The 13,380-nt window shown below is 46.0% G+C and overlaps 2 protein-coding genes across 2 annotated transcripts in view; one reads left to right on the plus strand and one right to left on the minus strand.

Annotated features, from left to right (window-relative positions):
- Positions 1–13,380, minus strand: part of LOC132808009 (zinc finger protein 850-like) — a 622,390-nt gene that overhangs the window by 41,008 nt on the left and 568,002 nt on the right. The window lies entirely within an intron of this gene.
- Positions 5,533–13,380, plus strand: part of LOC132808071 (zinc finger protein 850-like) — a 45,426-nt gene continuing 37,578 nt past the window's right edge. Inside the window, exons 1-2 of the mRNA XM_060821980.1 lie at positions 5,533–7,002; positions 8,651–8,769. The gene's annotated coding sequence lies outside the window, so the exon portion shown is untranslated. The remainder of the gene's footprint in view (positions 7,003–8,650; positions 8,770–13,380) is intronic.

Here is a 13,380-nt window from a genome sequence, read left to right on the forward strand (position 1 = left end):
AGAAAAGACCCAAGTCTCTCAGCCTTTCCTCATACGACCTTCCCTCCAGGCCAAGCAACATCCGGTAAATCTCCACTGCTTTTCCAATGCTTCCACATTCTTTCTGTAATGGGGCGACCAGAACTGTACACACTATTCCAAGTATGGTTGCACCAGTGTTTTGTATAGTTGCAGCGTGATATTGTGGCTCTGGAACTCAATCCCTCTTCCAATGAAAGCTAACACACCGTGTACCTTCTTTACAGCACTATACACCTGGGTTGCAACATTCAGGGATTTATGCACATGGACTCCAAGATCCCTCCGCACATCCACACGACCAAGAATCCTTCCATTGACCAACTACTCTGCCATCCTGTTATTCTTCCCGAAGTGCATCACCTCACATTTAGCTGCATTGAACTTCATTTGCCACCTCTCAGCCCAATTCTGCAGTTTATCCAAATCCCCCTGCAACCTGTAACATTCCTCCAAACTGTCCAGTTCTCCACCGACTTTAGTGTCGTCTGCAAATTTACTAATCCATCCACCTATGCCTTCGCCTAAGTTAGTTATAAAAATGACAAACAGCAGTGGTCCCAAAACATCCTTGTGGAACACCACTAGTAACTGGACTCCAGACTGAATATTTTCAATCAACCACCACTCGCTGCCTTCTTCCAGTTTCTAATCCAAACTGCTAAATCACCCTCAATTCCATGTCTCTGCATTTTCTCCATTAGCCTACCATGTGAACCTTATCAAAGGCTTTACTAAACCAAGTATACCACGTCAACTGCCTTACCCTCATCTGCGTGCTTGGTCACCTTCTCAAAAAACTCAATGAGGTTTGTGAGACACGACCTGCCCTTGACAAAACCATGTGGACTATCTGAAATCAAATTGTTGTTTGCAAGATGATTATAAGTTTTATCTCTTATAATCCTTTCCAAAATCTTTCCTACAATAGAAGGAAGACTCACTGGTTTATAATTACCTGGGTCATCTCTGCTGCCCTTCTTGAATAAGGGCACTACATTTGGCAATCCCTCAGTCCTCAGGTATTCAACCCATACACAATGACGACTCAAATAACAAAGCCAAAGACTCTGCTATCTCCTCCCTCACTTCCCAAAGAATCCTCGGATAAATCCCATCCAGCCCAGGGGACTTGTCTCCTTTCACTCCTTCTCAAATTGATAACACCTGTGTGTAACTAACCTCGATCCTTTCAAGCCTAATATCTCATATGTCATTCTTTTCCTGAGTGAACACAGATGAGAAATGTTCATTTAGCACCTCTCCGATCTCTGCAGTGTCCACACTCCACTTCCCACTTCTGTCTTTGACTGGCCCTATTCCTACCCTAATCATCCTTTTATTCCTCACATACCTATAGAAAGCTTTAGGGTTCTCCTTTACTCTATTTACTAAAGACTGCTCGTGTCCTCTCTTTGCTCTTCTTAATTCTCTCTTTCAATCCTTCCTTGGTGATCTGTAATTCTCTATCGTCTCATCTGTACCATCTTGCTTCATCAATACATAAGGAAAAAGTGAGGACTGCAGATGCTGGAGATCAGAGCTGAAAATATGTTGCTGGAAAAGCGCAGCAGGTCAGGCAGCATCCAAGGAGCAGGAGAGTCGATGTTTCAGGCATGAGCCCTTCCTGAAGAAGGGCTCAGGCCCGAAACGTCGACTCTCTTGCTCCTTGGATGCTGCCTGACCTGCTGTGCTTTTCCAGCAACACATTTTCAGCTCATCAATACATAAGCCTCATGGAACAGCATCATAAGACACAGAACTTATATCAAAAGATCAGTGTCAAGCAACTGATAGAATATATTGAACAAACTTAGATAGTCTTCATCTCTTAGAATGGGTGTGGGCTTTGGTTCATTAATATGTAACAATGTTCTTGAGATGACTTAAGGTTTTATAAAAAAAGACATCTCCGCTCAGACAATGCATTAAAGGTGTGAGATTTGAGTCTGTCAGTATTCCAATCTTGAATCAGACTGGTTCTGTTTCCAAAGTTGGAATTTGTAAAATATTACATGCATTGACTGCCTGCAGATTGTGTGCTTTTTGAACAAAATTGAATGTATCTGCAAATATAATTCTGCCAATAATTTCACCCCAAAGAGTAGTATGTGTGCGTGCATGAGAGAATGAGAGTGTGTGCATGTGAGTTTGTGTGTGAGTGTGCGCAGAAGTGTATGTGTGCATGCTTGGGAAAGTGAGAGTGTGATGGAGTATGAGGTTGCGAGTGTGAGAGTGTTGAGAGGTGTGTGACTGTCTGTCTGAGATAGAGTATGTGTGTGAGAGAGAGGCTTAATAAAAACAAGGGGTTGCATTTTTGCTAAAACAAGAATTTGTACAGATAATGGTTGGGCCATGAGTCATGTTAGAGAACAGATAGACATGGAGGTGGGGGGAGTCGGTGTTCAGGTACATAGTTCTTTGCAAGTTGCATCACTGCTAGACAGAGTGGTTAAGGTGGCATTTTGCAACATTGCCTTCATTGTTCACACCACTGAGTATAGGGGTTGGGACATCATGTTGAGGTTGTACAGGATGTTGGTGAGGCCACTTTCAGAGTACTGAATACAGTTCTGAGGGCCCAGTAATAGGAAGAATACGATTAGTGAGGGTTTAATAAAGATTTACCAGGATGTTGTAACGACTGGAGGGTTTGAGTTATAAGGAGAGGCTGGGACTTTATTCACTGGAGCACAGGAGGTTGGGGGTTGACCTCATTGAGATTGATAAAATCATGAGCAGTGGAGGTAAGGTGAATAGCAAATGGCTCTTGCTTAACGTAGGGGAACTCAAAACTCGGGGAGCATTTTTTTTAATGTAAGGAGAGAGATTTAAAAGGAAGAGGAGGGGCAACATTTTGAAAGAGGGTGATTTACATGTGGAATGAACTTGCTGAGGATGTGGTAGATGCAGGTACAGTGACAACATTGAAACAGCATTTGGATGGGTACATGAATAGAAAGGTTTAGAGGGAAATGGGCCAAATGCAGGCAAGTGGGATGTGGGAATATCTGTTTAAATGGAGCGGTGAGCTTTCCCAATGTAGACAGGGCTCCTCGAAACGTGGCAGTGTCCCCCCCCTGCAGCTGCAGAGCGAGACAGGAGAGTTTGTTTTTGTGAATGAGCAGTTGTAGCGCGAGGTGGCTGTTGCTTGGTGACGGTGAGGCTCCCCCGGCCCCGCCCATCCCCCCGTGCAGACGTCACGCGGGGGCGAAGGCGGTTGGGAGGAGAAGTCGCTCGAGCGAGGAAGCGGCGGGAGGGCGGCCGTTAGGAAAATGGCGCCGTGCGGCCCGGGGCAGACACCCGGCACTGGCCGCCGCCGCCGCCTTCCTGGCGCAGCTGCTGTGTCACGGCCACACCGGCCGGCTGTACAGCAGCCAGGAGCCGGTGAACATTCTGGAGGCGGATGGGGTTAAGGACCTGCTTGGGAACTGGTCGGGCGCCTGGGTGGTGGAGTTCTACTGGTCGTGGGGCGGCCCCTGTGTCAACTATGGGGCCACCTGGAAGGTACTGGGCCCGGGAGGTGAAAGGTGAGGCAGGTTGTTGGGGGGACGGAGGGGAAGGAATGTGGGGCCTGTCCTGTCATAGTCACATTTTACACTCACTTTCCATCTGCTTTTACTGGCGCTTGTGCTGTTTACCCCTCACTGTGTGTTTAATCCTTGTGCTGTTTACCCCTCACTGTGTGTTTAATCCTGTGCTGTTTACCCCTCACTGTGTTTAATCCTTGTGCTGTTTACCCCTCACTGTGTTTTTTAATCCTTGTGCTGTTTGACCTTTGCTGTTACTTGTGCAATTGCTGAGGGTAGTGTGTAAATACTAGTGAAGGATACTATGCACCAGCATGTATATGTTCCTCAGTCATTGAAGGGGCAGGACCTGTTGAGAATGGTTAGTGAAGTATGTGGTGAACTAAGCCCGTTTAACATGGAGATAGTTTGGTATTTGGAAAAATATATTTTTGTATTATTTCGACTCATAAAAATGTACAGCACATGAACACACCCATTTGGTCCAACCTGCCCATGCCAACCAGATATCCTAAATTAATCTAGTCCCATTTGTCAGTACTTGGTTCATATCCCTCTAAACCCTTCCTATTCATATACCCATCGAGATACCTTTTAAATGTTGTAGTTATACCAGCCTCCACTACTTCCTCTCGCAGCTCATTCCATACATGCACCATCCTCTGCATGGAAAAGTTGCCCCTTAAGTACCTTTAATATCTTTCTGCTCTCACCCTAAACCTATGCCATCTAGTTGTGAACCTCACCCCCACTCTGGGGAAAAGACATCAAAAAAAAAGTTGAGCAGCCAGACAAAAGCTATAAAATATTGAGCCACATGGTGAAAAAGAACTGTGGCTCTACCCTTTATTTCTACTCTTGGCATTTGAACACTTAACATCTGTCAATAACACCAGCATCGCCACAGAGCACATTGTGTCTGCTCCTCGGTGTGAACAACAGCACACCTGCTCGCTCATGTCACCAATACATTGTCCATGCTCCTCGCTGTTGGCAGAAAAGGAGACATCACTTATCTCTGTTCCTAAAGGTTTTCCCTTTATTCTTAAAGCTGTGTCCTCTGGTCCTCGTCTCTCCTACCAATGGAAACATCTTCCCAATGTCATTGTACAGTGGGGATAAAGCCCTAACCCGTCCAGTAATTTCTGGTGGGTGAGACTGGGCCTCAAGATTAGAGGGAGTAGCTTTCAGACAGAGATGAGGAGGAACTGCTTTTCCCAGAGGGTCGTGAATCTATGGAATAGTCTAGATGAGAGTGGTGCTGGAATAGCACAGCAGGTCAGGCAGCATCCAGAGCACAGGAAGATCGACGTTTCAGGCAAAAGCTGTGTCTTATGATCTTATTCTCCACAACCACCTGATGAAGGATCAGCGCTCTGAAAGTGAGTGCTTCCAAATAAACCAGTTGAACACTCACCTGGTGGTGTGATTTTTAACTTTTATCCAGGTTAGGATGGATTGACCGTGCCCAGAGATGTGCAGGTTAGGTGCATTAATCAGGGGGTAAATGTAGAGCAGTAGGGGTAGGGGAATAGGTGTGGGTCTGTTACCCTTCAGAGGGTCGGTATGGATTTATGGGGTTGAGTGGCCTGCTTTCACACTCTGGGAATTCTGTGAAGGGAAGGGATTGGCACAAATTCGTTGGTTTTTTTTTGGCTTCCCAAAATCAGACCACCTCACCTCTCAGCAGTATCCCAGTGTTGTGAAAGATATTAACTTCCAGGTGGAGTTATCCAAAATTCAGAGAGATGTCAGTCTTGACGTTTTTGCTTTTCTGCCCCTGGAAGATCCTGAATCAGCACCTTCAGGGGAATGAGTTAGATCAGAGTGAGAACAGAGGGGAAGAGAGAGTGGGATGGTGCTTTCAATTTTGTGGAATAACAAAAGAAAAGAACTTTCCGCAGAAAGTAGAATTCCTTGTTCAGAATTTCTACCCTGCACTGACAGTGATGACTTTTGTAATCTCTTTTTACATTTCAGGATCTGAAGATGGAAGTTTCAAAATCAACAGATGAAGGCCTAATGCCCAAAACGTCAACTCTCCTGTTCCTCGGATGCTGCCTGACCTGCTGTGCTTTTCCAGCGCCGCACTAACTGACTCTGACTCTCCAGCGTCTGCAGTCCTTACTTTGACGTCCATGTCTGACAGTCATTCAATCCATCGGGACCGCAACAGTTTTCAACTATGATTCTGTGAGAAGGAGCAAAGCTTTTTGGTTCCTGTTTGGGTACGTTTTCAGCATCAGTGGGACTGGATGAGAGACCCTACCGTTGCAGTGCACTGAGTGAGGAGCGTGTAACAGCTATACGGTTTGGAAAGAGGAATTCACGGTGGAGAGAAGCCCCACATGCGTTTGTGTGGGGCTGAAGCTTCGGCCATGGAGAAACCCGAGGAATCCCACCCTGTGGAGAAACCATGGAAGTGTGGCGACTGTGGGAAAGGCTTGTTTCCCGTCTGCCCTGGGGACCCATTGGCGCAGTCACACTGGGGAGAGGCCGTTCCCCTGCCCTGACTGTGGGAAGGGCTTCAGCAATTCCTCCAACCTCCAGACCCACCAGTGGATCCACATGGGGGAGAGGCCCTTAAGCTGCCCCGAGTGCGGGAAGGCCTTTACCCAAGCCGCCTCCTTGCTGACCTCCCAGCGGATCACTTGGCATTGCAGGGGGATTGAAAGAAAGACGGCCGAGTGTCTTTACCAACTGGACTATCAACCCAGTTCCAGTGGCTCCCGAGTTCGATTCCCACCGCGACAGATGGTGGAATTGGAATTTGGTCAGAAGTCTGGAGTTCAGAATCTAATGGTGAAACCATTGTCGGTGGGGTGGGGGCGGAAGAAAACCCCCATCTGATTCACTCAGTTCTTTTTTAGAGAAGACTTGAGTGGGTATTAGAGCAGTCGTCCCAGCTGCATCATTTACACGGTCTGGCCTACACGTGACTCCAGACCCACAGTAGTCTGGTTGACTCTACGCTGCTCATCCAACTTACTTGGATACAGGTTGAAATTGCTGAGTGAGGCAATACTTCCTCCAGGTTAAGGATATACCAAGGATCCAATTACAAAGGGACAACTCAGTGGTGACCAATAATGAAGAAAGTGAGGGGTTGCACTTTGACCTTGAGCTGTTTTTAAAAAATTGCTACTTTTTCTACGCCTTTCTGCTGGGAGATTCTGAAGCTGTAACAAAGTTGGGTCACAATAAAGATTACCTGAACTTCACACTGAGCTCAGACTCTCAATGACAGCTTTAAACTGCAACAGGCTTTTGGTTTAAAACTGCTGATTTCTTACAGGAGAAAGTGAGAACTGCAGATGCTGGAGATCAGGGTCAAGATTAGAGTGATGCTGGCAAAGCACTGCAGGTCAGGCAGCGTCCGAGGAGCAGGAAAATCGACATTTCGGGTTTATTCCAGACTGCAACGTCCTTACTCTGTCAACCATCTGTGAATAAGGTACTCTCTTCACAACTCCTTTTCCATTTTTTTCATTCTGGCCTTCAATTTATGACTTGCAGCAACTGAAAGGAAAGAGAATGAATCCATGGAATGGACAGATTCGGGAAAAGTTTGTTTATAAACAGAGTGTTTCATGTATTGGGTGAATGTAAAGAGGAACTGGTGGATGCATGTTCAGATGCAACGTTTAAAAGACATGTAGATAAGTACATGAATAGGGAAGGTGTGGAGGTATATGGGCCAAACACTGGCAAGTGGCACTAGTTTAGTTTGAGAACATAGTCAGCGTGGCACAGTTGGACTGAAGGGTCCGTTTCTGTGCTGTCTGACCGTAACTGTTCTGTCGTGGTCTTAAAACCATTTTCTTGCCTTCCACTTTAAATGTGGTTACTGTACCTGCATCCAACACAAACCACAAAAAACCCTCATGCACACAACGTAAAAATCCACACTTTATTGTTCAAAACTCAGATGAACTCAGCCTTGAATAAATTCAATGACTCCCTGACTGCAGGAAGACATCCCCACTTCTAATCTCAGTTCAGCCTGCTAATATACCACTTGCCTTGCTGCACCTGTCTGACAACTGGCATTGACTGATGTAGAAGGATGCTGCTAATCAAAGCACTGATCACAGGCTGGTCTGGTTTCAGGACCTGATTGCTCTATCCTCTCTTGATTTCCCTGTTCCCACAGACTAAGATGTCAGTCTGTTCTCAGCTCTGCTGGATTTCTGCTCAAGCTTGGACCCCGCCTTTTATAACTTCTGGAACGATAAAATATTCAATCAAGACCCAAGCCACAATCTCCCAGCCTGTCAACTATCCTAATACAAGGTGTAGTCATAGCAGGGAATCAAACAAGAAAAATGAAACAAAATCATAAATAAATAGGTGCACGTGCTTAATGTTTGTTCATGAGGAAGTAAACCAGAAATAGGGGACTCCCAGGAATCTCAGTGCCCTACTTGAGGAATTCTGTCACCCTTACACCTATTAGGATCCAGCTATGAATTACAACAACATTTACACCAACAGAAATAAAGCATCGGTTATCAAATAGAGATAAACAGCACGGAAATAGACTGTTTCTCTATCTCATGCACACACGAGATAGATCATCCATGGGGGTGAGTTTGTATTTGCAGCATGCTGTTTGCAAATACATTCTACTTTGCAAGGTTTGTGAAGGTTTGTAGCTCAGGTTGAGGATTAGGGTGTAGGTTTGCTCACTGAGCTGCAGGTTTGATATCCAGACGTTTCATTACCTGGCTAGGGAACATCATCAGTGGCGACCTCCAAGTGAAGCGAAGCTGTTGTCTCCTGCTTTCGATTTATATGTTTGTCCTGGATAGGGTTCCTGGGGCTTGTGGTGATGTCATTTCCTGTTCATTTTCTGAGGGGTTGATAGATGGTATCTAGATCTATGTGTTTGTTTATGGCGTTGTGGTTGGAGTGCCAGGCCTCTAGGAATTCACTGGCATGTCTTTGCTTAGCCTGTCCCAGGACAGATGTTGTCCCAGTCGAAGTGGTGGTTTTTTTCTTCTGTATGTAGGGCTACGAGGGATAGAGGGTCGTGTCTTTTTGTGGCTAGCTGGTGTTCGTGTATCCTGGTGGCTAACTTTCTTCCTGTTTGTCCTACGTAGTGTTTGTGGCAGTCCTTGCAAACCCCGGAACCCTATCCAGGACAAGCATCTAAATAGGAAGCAGGAGGCAACAGCTTCGCTTCACTTGGAAGTCACCACTGATGATGTTACCTAGCCAGGTAATGAAACGTCTGGATATCAAACCTACAGCTCAACGAGCAAACCTGCACCCTAAACATTCTATTTTTCTGAAAGACTGCACAATCTGCAGCAGTCAATACATGTAATATATTGGAAATTCCACTTTGAAAATAGATAATGGGCCCACTACGTTTTGGATGTGAGCATAAGTGGTACAGTTAGTATGTTTGCTGATGTCACCAAAATTGGAGGTGTAGTGGATAGCGAAGGAGGTTACCTCAGATTACAATGGGATCTTGATCAGATGGGCCAATGGGCTGAGAAGTGGCAGATGGAGTTTAACTTAGAGAAATATTAGGTGCTGCACATATTGGTAAGGTCTTAGGGAGTGTTGCTGAACAAAGAGATCATGGATTGCAAGTTCATAGCTCCTTGAAAGTGGAGTTGCAGGTTGATAGGATAGTGAAGATGGTGTTTTGTACGCTTTCCCTTATTGGTCAGAATATTGAGTACAGGAGTTTGGAGGTCGTGTTACTGCTGTACTGTTGGAATATTGTGTGCAATTCTGGTTTCCTTCCTATGAGAAAGATGTGAAACTTATGGGTGGCACGGCGGTACAGTGGTTAGCACTGCTGCCTCACAGCGCCAGAGACCCGGCTTCACTTCCCACCTCAGGTGACTGTGTGTGGAGTTTGCACATTCTCCCTGTGTCTGTGTGGGTTTCGTCCAGGTGCTCCGGTGTCCCCACAATCCAAAAATGTACAGGTTAGTTGAATTGGCCATGCTAAATTGCCCGTAGTGTTAGGTGAAGGGGTAAATGTAGGAGTATGGGTCTGGGTGGTATACACTTCGGCGGGTTGGTGTGGACTTGTTGGGCTGAAGAGCCTGTTTCCACGCTGTAAGTAATCTAATCTAATCTAAAAAGATTTACAAGGATGTTGCCAAGACTGGAGGATTTGAGCTATAGGGAGAGACAGAACAGGCTGGGGCTGTTTTCCCTGGAGCGTCAGAGGCTGAGGGGTGACCTTATAGAGGTTTATAAAATCATGAGGGGCATGGATAGGATAGATAGACAAAGTCTTTTCCATGGAATGGGAGAGTCCAAAACTAGAGGTCATAGGTTTAGGGTGAGGGGAAAGATATGAAAGAGACCTAAGGGACAACCTTTTCATTTAGAGGGTGGTACGTGTATGGAATGAGCTGCCAGAGGAAGTGGTGGAGGCTGGTACAATTGCAATATTTAAAAGGCAACTGGGGGGATGTGGGACTAGATTGGGTTGGGATATCTGGTCGGTATATACGAGGTGTCCAGGTTCAGGTGGATTGACAGTACTAAAATACCCATAGTGCCCAGGGATGTGCAGGTTAGGTGCATTAGTCAGGGGTAAATATTGAGCAATAGGGGTAGGGGAATTGCGTGGTGGGTTACCCTTTGGAGGATCGGTGTGTAGTCTTTGGGTCGAGTGGCCTGCTTCCACACTGTGGGGAGTGTCTGAAGGGGAAGGGATTTTTGTAAACTGTGCAAGGCAACGCAGGCGTAGTGCGGGGGCCTGCTGTTGGCCTTGCCCTGTAAGTAATCTAATCTAATCTAAGAAAAGGTAACCAGAATGTACTGCTGGGCTCAGGCTCTCATTGAAAGCTCCAAGCAGTTTTTGTTTTAAAGCTGCTCATTCCTTGCAGCCGCCTGCACCAAGTTTCCAATGTCGTGTATCAGATGGAGCAGTGAATGAGTAGCTGGTTTCATTAGAAATTATAAACTTTTCAGGAGTGCAGGCACTGCATCGTTTCATTGGCAGTTTACTGGCAGCACCGGGAGGTATGGGCTGTGTTCATGAGAAAGGAGGTGGAGGTGCTGCTGTTGGACTAGGTGGGACAAGGTTTAAAAATCACAACACCGGGTTATAGTCCAACAGTTTTATTTGGAAGCACTAGCTTTCAGAGCGCTGCACCTTCATCGGGTAGCTGTGGAGCAGGATCATAATACACAGAGTTCAGAGCAAAAGGTCAGTATCATGCAACTGATATGATATATTGACAAATGTAGATTGATGTTAAGCATTCAGCACACTTACCTTAATTGTTCACACCATTGAATAAAGGAGTTGGGACATCATGTTGAAGTTGTACAGGATGTTGGTGAAGTCACTTGTGGAGTACTGAGAAGGCTTCTGGTGGCCCTGTAATAGGAAGAATACTATTACAGAAGGTTCAGTAAAGATTTACCAGGATGTTGCCAGGACTGGAGGGTTTGAGTTATGAGGAGAAGCTGAGACTCTCTTCACTGGAGCACAGGAGGTTGAGGGGTGACCTCATTGAGATTGATATAATCATGAGGGCTCTAAGTAACATGAACATCAAATAGCGAGGAGCCTGCACGGTTATATCAAGTGAGTGGGGGGGAAATTGTGGCATTTGGACACTTTACATCCATCAGAAACAGCATCTCCATAGAGCATACTGTGCATGTCAGGTGAGGTGCCAGAAGACTGGAGGTTGGCTAACGTGGTGCCACTGTTTAAGAAGGGTGGTAAGGACAAGCCAGGGAACTATAGACCAGTGTACCTGACATCAGTGGTGGGCACATTCCTGGAGTGAATCCTGAGGGACAGGATGTACATGTATTTGAAAAGGCAAGGACTGATTAGGGATAGTCAACGTGGCTTTGTGCGTGGGAAATCATGTCTCTCAAACCTGATTGAGTTTTTAAGGAAGTAACGAAGAGGATTGAGGAAGGTAGAGCAGTAATGTGATTTATATGGACTTTAGTTAGGCCTTCGACAAGGTTCCCCATGGGAGACTGGTTAGCAAGGTTAGATCTCATAGAATACAGAGAGAACTAGCCATTTTGATACAGAACTGGCTGAAAGGTAGAAGACAGAGGGTGGTGGTAGAGGGTTGTTTTTCAGACTGGAGGCCTGTGACCAGTGGAGTGCCACAAGGATAGGTGCGGGTCCTCTACTTTTTGCCATTTACATAAATGATTTGGATGCGAGCATAAGAGGTACAGTTATTAAGTTTGCAGATTACACCAAAATTGGAGGTGTAGTGGACAGCGAAGGGGGTGACCTCCGATTACAACAGGACCGTGACCAGTTAGGCCAATGGGCAGAGAAGTGGCAGATGGAGTTTACCTCAGATAAATGCGAGTTGCTGTGTTTTGGGAAAGCAAATCTGAGCAGGACTTATACACTTCATGGTAAGGTCCTTGGGAGCGTTGCTGAACAAAGAGACCCTGGAGTGCAGGTTCATAGCTCCTTGAAAGTGGAGTCATAGGTAGATAGGATAGTGAAGAAGGCGTTTGGTATGCTTTGTTTTACTGGTAAGAATATTGAATATAGGAGTTGGGAGGTCATGTGGCGGCTGTACAGGACATTAGTTCGGCCACTGTTGAAATATTGCGTACAATTCTGGTCTCCTTTCTATTGGAAACTTAGGAAACTTGAAAGGGTTCAGAAAAGATTTACAAGCATGTTGCCAGGGTTGGAGCATTTGCAGTAGAGGGAGAGGCTGAACAGGTGGGGCTGTTTTCTCTGGAGTGTCAGAGGCTGAGGGGTAACCTTATCGAGGTTTACAAAATTGAGGGGCATGAACAAGATAAATAGACGGTGTTTTTCCCTTGAGTCGGGGAGTCCAGAAATAGAGGGCATAGGTTTAGAATGAGAGGGGAAAGATATAAAAGAGACCTATGGGGCAATTATTTCACACAGAGGGTGGTACATGTACATGGAATGAACTGCCAGTGGAAGTGGTGGAGGCTGGTACAAATGCAACATTTGAGGTAGTATTTGGATGGGTATATGAATAGGAAGGTTTTGGAGGGATGTGGGCCAGGTGTTGAGGGACGGAACTAGATTGGGTTGGGATATCTGGTCAGCATGGACGGGTTGGACAGAAGGGTCTGTTTCCATGCTGTACATTTCTATGACTCTATGCTGGTTCAGCAAAAGCCGCGCATGCTCTTCGCTGTATGCAAATCCTTCTTCAGATGGACCAATGAGAAGCCAGACAAGGAGCCTGGTCCTCCTGCCAATCAGAGCTCCCCAATTGTCTGAATGCGGAAGATGGACCATCAGGTTCTGAAGCTGCTGCTCCTCTCCAAATGAAGATCAAGCTTCACTTCAGACTGCAACTTCCTTCCTCTATCCACCATCTGTGAGTACGGCAATCTCTTTTTCATTTCATTTTTTTTCATTCTGGGATTAAATTGTTGACTTGCAACAACTGAAAATAAAGCGAGCGAATCCAGGGAGGGGACAGAGTCGGGAAACGTTGGTCCAGGTCTGTGTCTCAATTGGCATACACATGGCAAATGCAGTCCCACAGTGTGAAGTTATAGCCTCTAATGAAAAAAAACTGCCAAAAGGAGGTACGTTGTGTAAATGGTGATATATTGGGATGTGAAGAAAGTGAGGACTGCAGATGTTGGAGAGGAGTGTCGAAAAGTGTGGCACTGGAAAAGCACAAGAGGTCAGACAGCATCCGAGGAGCAGGAGAATCGACGTTTCAGGCACGAGCCCTTCCTCGGGAATGATGTGTGGATGTAAAAAGTGGCCTCAGCATCCGTCCACACCATTCACTGCCAGTTGTCAGACGGGTGCAAGTAATCAGCAAGGCAGGAGGTATATTAGCAAGAGGAATTGATTTCAGAA

This window comes from Hemiscyllium ocellatum (genome assembly GCF_020745735.1).
Source record: "Hemiscyllium ocellatum isolate sHemOce1 chromosome 27 unlocalized genomic scaffold, sHemOce1.pat.X.cur. SUPER_27_unloc_3, whole genome shotgun sequence".
NCBI classification, from domain to species: Eukaryota; Metazoa; Chordata; class Chondrichthyes; order Orectolobiformes; family Hemiscylliidae; genus Hemiscyllium; species Hemiscyllium ocellatum.